This window comes from Culex quinquefasciatus, chromosome 2, assembly GCF_015732765.1.
Source record: "Culex quinquefasciatus strain JHB chromosome 2, VPISU_Cqui_1.0_pri_paternal, whole genome shotgun sequence".
Lineage (NCBI taxonomy): Eukaryota > Metazoa > Arthropoda > Insecta > Diptera > Culicidae > Culex > Culex quinquefasciatus.
Genome location: NC_051862.1, coordinates 15,113,215 through 15,121,527, shown reverse-complemented (window position 1 = coordinate 15,121,527; position 8,313 = coordinate 15,113,215). Strand labels below are relative to the sequence as shown.

Below are 8,313 nucleotides of genomic sequence, written 5' to 3'. Positions count from 1 at the left end.
CGGACGATCCTGCTGTGCCGAAGCAGAAGAGCAAAAAGTTTTGGTCAGGATACTTTTAGGCGGTGTTTGGGCGTCTCAGGTGAGCAAACCAGCTGCCGGTGGAAATGACTTTGCCGACTATGCGGCGTTTGGATCGGCACCTGTGGCAACGCCAGTTGCGGCGGCTCCTTAGACGGTGTTCGGCTAAAACTTCCACCACTCTTGCGTCGATTGCCTACACCGGCACGATTCAATCGTGCCGCGCCAACGTTACACTTTCGTAAGTATTTCAAACCACGCACTCTTCTTCCGCGGCAGTGAGAATATCGGCACTTGTCGCTGTGTCCAGCAGCTGCGCCGGTCTAATCGGCAGCGGAATACTAACCTTTCGCTTCTTCCTCTTTAGCGACAGCGTCCGCAGCGGCCATCGCCCAGCAACTGCAATCCAAGATCAACAACAATGCGCACGAGTACTCGGTGTTTAACAATTCGTACGGCAGCAATTTGTTGAGCCCCCGGCGACCGCATCAGCAGCATCGGCTGGCAGCAACAAAACTCTGGGCATGACGTCGGCCATCAGTTTGGCGGAACCGAAGCCGGAAGACCATACCAAGACGGTGGAGCTGCAGAAGGCGCTCGAGCCGTAAAACGTGTTTAAGGATGAGTCCGAGCTGAACCACCGGATGAAGATTCTGTCCATGCTGAACACGCTGGTCAAGCAGTGGGTGCGCGATGTGTCCGTCTCGAAGAACATGCTGGAATCGCTGGTCGAGAAGCTCGGCAGGAAGATCTACACGTTCGAATCGTACCGGCTGGGCGTTCACCACAAGGGGCGGATATTGACGAGTTGTGCGTGGCGCCGCGTAACATCGAACGGCAGAACTATTTTGGGTCGTTCTTCGAGCTGCTGAAGAAACAGCCCAAGATGACGGAGTGCCCCACCGTCCAGGAGGCGTTTGTGCCGGTCGTCAAGTTGATCTTTGACGGCATCGATATTGATTTGCTGTTTGCGCGGTTGGCGCTGAAGGAGATTCCGGACAACTTTGACCTGCGCGACGATATGCTGCCTGAAGTATCTGGAGTCCAATTCGGTGTGCCGCGTCACGGACGAGATCCTGCGGCTGGTGCCCAACATTAACAACTTTCGGCTGGCGCTGCGTTCGATCAAGCTTTGGGGGAAGAGTGAGTTGAGCTTTAGTTGGTATCTTTTAGGGTTTTTTTGTGAATTTTTGTTTTTTCTTCTTTTCAGAGCATGGAATCTACTCCAACTCGTTGGGTTACTTTGAAGGTGTGTCGTGGGATATGCTGGTGGCGAGGATGTGCCAGCTCTACCCGAATGTCGTCGCGGCCACGCTGGTGCACAAATTCTTTCTGGTGTTTTCACGCTGGAAGTGGCCCAGCCGTTGTTGCTGAAGCAGCCGGACAACGTGAATCTGGGCTTTCAAGTGTGGGATCCGCGGGTGAACGTGCAGGACTGGTTCCACCTGATGCCGATCACCACGCCGGCATATCCGCAGCAAAACTTGACTTCAACGCGGAAGGTCAGGCTGAACGAGTTCAACCGCGGCATGCAGATCACGGACGAAATGATGATCGGCAAGGCCGGCTTGGACAAGCTGTTTGAGGCGCCGAGCTTCTTAAAGTATCGCCACTTTATCGTACTGCTAGTGACCTCGAACAACGCCGACGACCACCTCGAGTGGTGCGAACTGGTCGAGTTCAAGATCTGCTCCCTGATCCAGAACCTCATCCTCATCCGTACCAATAATCCGGTTCCCCAGCAAAGAATCTTGGCAGAACCATCAACCGGAAAGAGTCAACGCCCGGAGCAGCAACAGCGACGCAGATGAGATCCTCGTACCGTCGACGCGACGACGACCACGGACCCCGGCATACTTGATGATATCACATCACAAACCGCGGACGAGTCAGCTACCTGCGACTGGGCATTTGGATCGGCGCCCGTGCCAAAGCCAGTTGCGGCAGTACCAACGGTGAGTTTCGGTTGAGTTTTTGAACATCCTTCAAAGGGTTCAGTTTAATGTCAGTGATAACGTGCGTCACTTTTGCGTCCTTTCAGGTGACCCGGTGTACCCAAGATCTTCATCAGTTGCTGCAGGAGACGGTCAGATAAGTTCCGGGGAGGACTTGAAAGCGATTCGGAGGGGAAGGCTTGCCGGGACCACTGGTTCCGTTTTCGGGTTGATCAAAAGAACGGAGGCAACGTCGCTGTGTCTGATCGAGTCAATTTGAGTTTGACGAGCGGATGCTGGCGCCCGGTGACATTGCGTACTGGTGCTGTTTTCCGACCAGCGCTGAGCTAATGGTCGCCATCATAGGTTCTACCAACCGATCCCGCCATCCTGCATCTAGGTCAGCTAGATGAGTTGATTTGCATTCCGTTACCGGAAGATAAGCACCGAAGGCCATCTCGAAGAAAAACCTGTGCAAGCGTTTTAAATATATTGAATATGAAATAAATAAATTATAACCAGCATTTCTGGGTTGCTCGAGTACTACAATGATTTATTGACCTAAACAATCACTTAATTTAGTAGTAACATTCACAAATTTCAAAGTTTTTAAGGTAATTTTCATTAAAACAGCCGAAAATCGCGGTCCAGCCAAACTACTCATTCGGCAGTTCGAGCGCTAAACTCATTTATGAGTTTCAGCATTAAACTCATAAATGAATTCCTCCACGCATGGTCCAAAATGAGTGAATCGAACTTGATTTTGAGTACATCCAGCTGACCGTGCAAACAATAAACTTGATTAAATAGAGCCCTAAAAATTAAATGACTTCTTCGGACCGTTCTCTCTGTATTTCTTTGTGCACACGCCCTTTACAAAACAGCTGCACATTCCAAAATACGCAGAAACGCTCACTTTCCGACAGGGCAAACTTCATTTTGATTGGCGCGCAACTCATTTCCCCCGCAGCCGGCCCTGGTCATCCATCTTGGACAAAAACAAAGGATCGATCCACCTTAAAGGCTAGCTGCGGAGCTGGGAAGAAACGAAAAACTCCATATCAAAAGGTCCAAAAAACAAATAAAAAAAATCGAATGGAGTCAATATTATAATAAAAAAATCCCAAAATCAAAAAATTAAAAATAAATTTTGTTTATTGAACCTTTAAAAAAACACCAGGTATAAAAAAACGCTCAATGCAAATCCAGAGTTTTTTTTTTTGAACAGGTCCTATAAACATATGGAAGAAAATAGCTTATTGGACCTTTTAAAAAAAAACCTAAGAAATATTGCGCAATTCTCACTAACTTGGACTTCGCACTAAATTATTGCTATCGATCGCACTATTGCGACTTGTCAAACTGGCTTGGGAAATTATGATTTTCTCAAAAAATGATCAAAGCGAGCCGATGTTGCTCACCTGTCAATCGCAATTTTAAAATGCGAATGTCCAGTTTGGTGGAAACTGCGACTGGAAATGTAAATAAACAACTGCTGGTTGCCTAGTTTTTGGAAATTTTGTTGCCAAAAGTGCGAGAGAAAAGTTCGGGCTAAATCCAAGTTACAGTGCAAGGATCAATATTCATAAATGTTTTTATGCTTCGACTCTGGATGAGGTTGAGGTTTTTTAGAAGGTCCTATAAACAAAACATTTTTTTTCCGAAACCTATTAACAATAAAAAAAACATGGTATGCATTACGACTAACGTCTTAAAATTTGGAGATTTTTTAAACATCGATTATTGTAATATTGAAGCGAATTTGAATTCAGAAATTAATATTATCAAAAAATTAGAAAACTTTTAAATACAACAATAAACCAGAATTCAAAAATTTTAAAAAATATGTTTTTAGTTTTTTTAATTTTATTTATTTTTTCAAAATTTCATTATTAAACAATACAATAAAAAATATAAAAATCTCAAATTTTAATATTTCTTTAAAAAAATATATAATTTCTAAAACAATCCAATTTCTAAATATTTTTGTACACTTAAATAGTTCAAAATATAATAAGAGTGACAAAAACTTTTAATAAAATTTGTACCAGCCTTATTATCTTCAAAACAACGGGAGCTATCAATATAATGTTTGATTCATTCCCTTAAGTATACCAAATAAATTACACCAAAGTTTGAATAGTTTTACAATCAGATTGTTGCAAGATTGTGTCCATAAGTTTGTAAATTTTGGAATAAGAAGAAAACAACTTCCTTGGTTGCTGTGCTCCCTTAATTCAAAAAATTAAAACTAAAAATTCGAAAATTCAGAAATTTTAATTTTCAAAATCTACGCCACCATAATTTCACACCAAAAATGCTCTTAAGTTTTTTGATTTTCTGTAATTTTATATGGCGGCGAAAATGGTGGCATTTGAGAATTGAAGAAATTTAAGAATATAACAATTTTAGAATTTTTGGATTTTGAATTTTTATTGTTTTACAATTTTATTTAAATTTTTTAATAGAGGACCCGACGAACCGACAATAAATCCCAATATAAAAAAATAAGACTTTGGAAATTTAAAAACATGTAAATTAAAAGATCAAAAATACAAAAAATAAGAAATCTATTTTTTTACATTCAATAATATTCAGAATTTAAAAAAATCAAGAATTAGAATCAGTTCAAAAATAAATAAAATCATTTTTGTTTTATTTTTAATTAAAAAAAATCAAAACCAAAAATTCGGCAATTCAGAAATTTGAAATTTCAAAATCTATTAGGAATTTAAAAAACTCAAATAAAGTTCGTACTCGATTATCTGAAGTCTCCACCATAATTTCACTCCGGATGATTTTATCACAATTTTTTCATTGTTTTTCAAAATGTGAATTGAATAAATTTAAGAATTTTAGGATTTTAATTTGTATTTTTTAACAATTTTTTATCCGATCATATTTTTTTTTGGTTCTGTTTTATTTTTTGAATTTTTCAACTGAGAGCCTGACGCGATTGGTACTGAACAATGTATTTCTTATGGAACTGTCAAACTATCACTCGAATCAGGTAGTATATTTTTAACTTCTGAATTTCTGAATTATTTTTTTTTGTACTTTTTTCTTGACTTTTTTAATTAGTCTTTATGTTTTCCACAATCTTTTTCATGATCACGTTCCTTCCGAGCTCCGTACTAAGCTTGAAAGTGAAGAAAATAGCTTGGAAAAAGTCGATGTAAATTTCTGAAAGAATAAAAAAAATAAAAGAAAAATTAAAATTTTTTTTTCTTCAGATATATATTTTTTTGTAATTTGATCGCTTCTTTGTAACAAGAGCTTGAAATAAAACTTCTTTCTGTATTTTTTTTAAACATATTTTCAAAAAAATGTCAAATGCGTTCAGGAATTTTTTTTTTCGAAGTCTTTAGAATTAATAAAATTATTTTTTTAACAATGCACATCAACCAGAGCTTTTGCACCAAGATTTTTGTGACAGACATTTTATTATCTTCAAACAACGAGAGCTATCAATAGAGTTATCTAAGCCCGAGCTCACGCACACTAGCACCCCATTTGTTTTGCTGGCGGGTACAAAATTTAACCTCAATCTTTTTCGTGTACGTACACGCAATACATGCGCACGTAGATAACTCTATACAATGTCTGATTCATTCCCTAAAGTATTGTCTATAGTATACCAAATAAATTACAACAAAGTTATATTTAGAATATGTTTACAGTCAGATTGTTGCAGGATTGGGTCCGTTAGTTTGTCAATTTTGGAATGAGAAGACAAGAACTTCCTTGGTTGCTGTGCTCCCTTAATTCGAAAAATCAAAACCAAAAATTCGAAAATTCAGAAATTCGAATTTTCAATGTCTATATAAGAATTTTAATTTTTAAATAAAGGAATTTAAAAAATTCAAATACAGTTCGTCGTCGTTTATCTGAAGTTCCCACCATAATTTATAATTTCACTCCGGATGTTGAATCACAATTTTTTTTTGCTGTTTTTCAAAATTTTGCTCTCTTAGTTTGACACAAAAAATGCTCTTGATTTTCTGTAATTTTAGATTGCGGCTAAAATGGTGGCATTAAGGAATTGAAGAAATTGCTGAATTTAAAGGCCTAAAATTCAAGAATTTTAGGATTTTGAATTTGTATTTTTTTAACAATTTTTAAGCTGAGCATATTTTTTTTTTAATTTTTCAATTGGGAATTTGACGCGATTGGTAGTGAACAAAATATTTCTTATGGAGCGAAAAAAATCTTATTTTTTTTATTTCGTACTTTTTTAATTAATCTTTTTTTTTCACAATCTTTTTTCATGATCACGTCCCTTCCGAGCTCCGTACTAAGGGCTAGTACGCAGATCGGAAGGAAAGGGGTCAAGAAACAGCTTTACGAACAGCAGAACAAAGGAGAGGGATTGTTTTCTTGGGGCTTTTCTTCACCCTCTCTGGCTTGCTTTCGCTGCCGCTGCTGCCCATTTGAAATTTTTCTTGACCGGTTCCTTCCGATGTGCATACACCGCTTAAAGGCTAGTATGCAGATCGGAAGGAAAGGGGTCAAGAAACAGCTTTACGAACGGCAGAACAAAGGAGAGGGAGCGATTTCTTGGGACTTTTCTTCACCCTCTCTGACTTGCTTGCGCAGCCGCTGCTGTCCATTTGATTTTTTTCTTGACCGGTTCCTTCCGAAGTGCGTAAACCGCTTAAGCTTGAAAGTGACGAAAAAAACTTGGAGAAAAGTCGATGTAAATTTCGGAAAAAAATAAATATAAAAAAAATTAAATAAATGTTGAATATTTCTGGAGTTTTTTTTTTTGTTTTTATTTTTTATTTTATTTTTGAAAAGTTCCAATATACCGTAAAACGGGGTGACTTTGATAGCCGGGGTGACTTTGATAGGTTTGCGATTTTTCCGCAAAATGGAGAGTACGATTAAAATACGTAAGGAATGGTTTAGAAACATACTGACCGCGGTAGAGAAGTGTTCAAAGTTCCTCAAGAAGAACTTTTTATAAAATTTTGACAAGTTTAAAAAGTTAGTTAACTATAGTTAAGAAAATGTTGATGAAAGTCATTATCGATAATTTTATAAACAAAACTAGTTTTAACCAATTTCATGACTTTTTAACAATTTTACCAAAAATTTATATGTATTTTATTAAAAATCATATAAACTTAGTAAACTAAATATAAACATTGATTTTTTTCTTAACAACTATATCAGCTACTTTAGTGATGGTACATTTAGCGTACAAATAAATTTTGAACATCTTAAATATGATTTTAACAAGAAAAACTATGACTATCAAAGTCACCCCGGAATTAAAACTAAGAATTTTTAACGTAACTATTTTTCTAAACATTATTGAAAAAACTTTTTTTTCCAAAATAGTGCATGGACTTTGTGTAGTCTACCCCAGTACATGTTTTAAAAATAATAATCTTGAGAAAAACCTTACCTGTTGGAAAATATTCTAAAAACAAATTGAAATCCTATCAAAGTCACCCCGGTTTACGGTACCAAATGTTATTTTTTTGCTTTTTGGGTGTTTTTTAATTCTTTTGACTCAAGGCGGTTTCAAAAACACCCAAAAAGCTACAAAAAGCAAAAACTGGAAATTTGGTTTATTAAACCTTTTATAAAAAAAAACTCCTGAATTTGCTTCAAACTTGGCTTCAAATATATTTTGTGTAATTTGATCGCTTCTTTGTAAAAAGAGCTTAAGATAAAACTTTTTTATCTGTTTTTTTTTACATATTTTCAAAAAATTGTCAAATGTGTTAAGGTTTTTTTTCGAAATTTTCACAATTTTTAGCAAAAGTATTTACACTCAAACCCCGGTGGTTTGACACCAACTGTTGTCAAACGAACGGGGTCACTTTTTAGTTTGACACCCCTTTTACACGGAGTTCACACACACTACCAAACGTTTGTTTTAATAGTGTGCGTGAGCGTCGTGTAAAAAGTGACAGTTCGTCACTTTTTAGTTTGACTTTGACCAACCAACGGGGTACAAACTAAAAAAGTGTCAAACGAAAAAGTGACCAACCACCGGGGGTTGAGTGTATTTATTTATCACAATCCCACATAGAAAAATGGGCGGAAAACGGCCAAAAAGCGGGGACGTTTTGCCTGAAAGCGGGCCCGATTTTCAGCACGCTTTTTCCCCTCGTTGTGGCCCATTGCGTGCCAGAATGCAACATTTAGGCGGGCGTTACGCATTTTGACCGCTGTGTTACGCCCGTCTGTGGCACGCTTTTGGGCCCGTTTTGACCACGATAACGGGCCTATAAACGGGGGACAGACGTGCCGGAAACCGGGCGGTTTTCTTCTTCCTGTTTATTCTGGATTTCAGGTTGGTCGATTAAACAAAAATAAGGGAACAAATAAACACAACAGATTAATTTTT

The 8,313-nt window shown here is 37.9% G+C and overlaps 1 pseudogene; it reads left to right on the top strand.

The window, feature by feature from the left end:
• Positions 1-119: 119 nt before the first annotated feature.
• On the top strand, positions 120-2,469 carry LOC6038408 (annotated as a pseudogene).
• Positions 2,470-8,313: the final 5,844 nt, after the last annotated feature.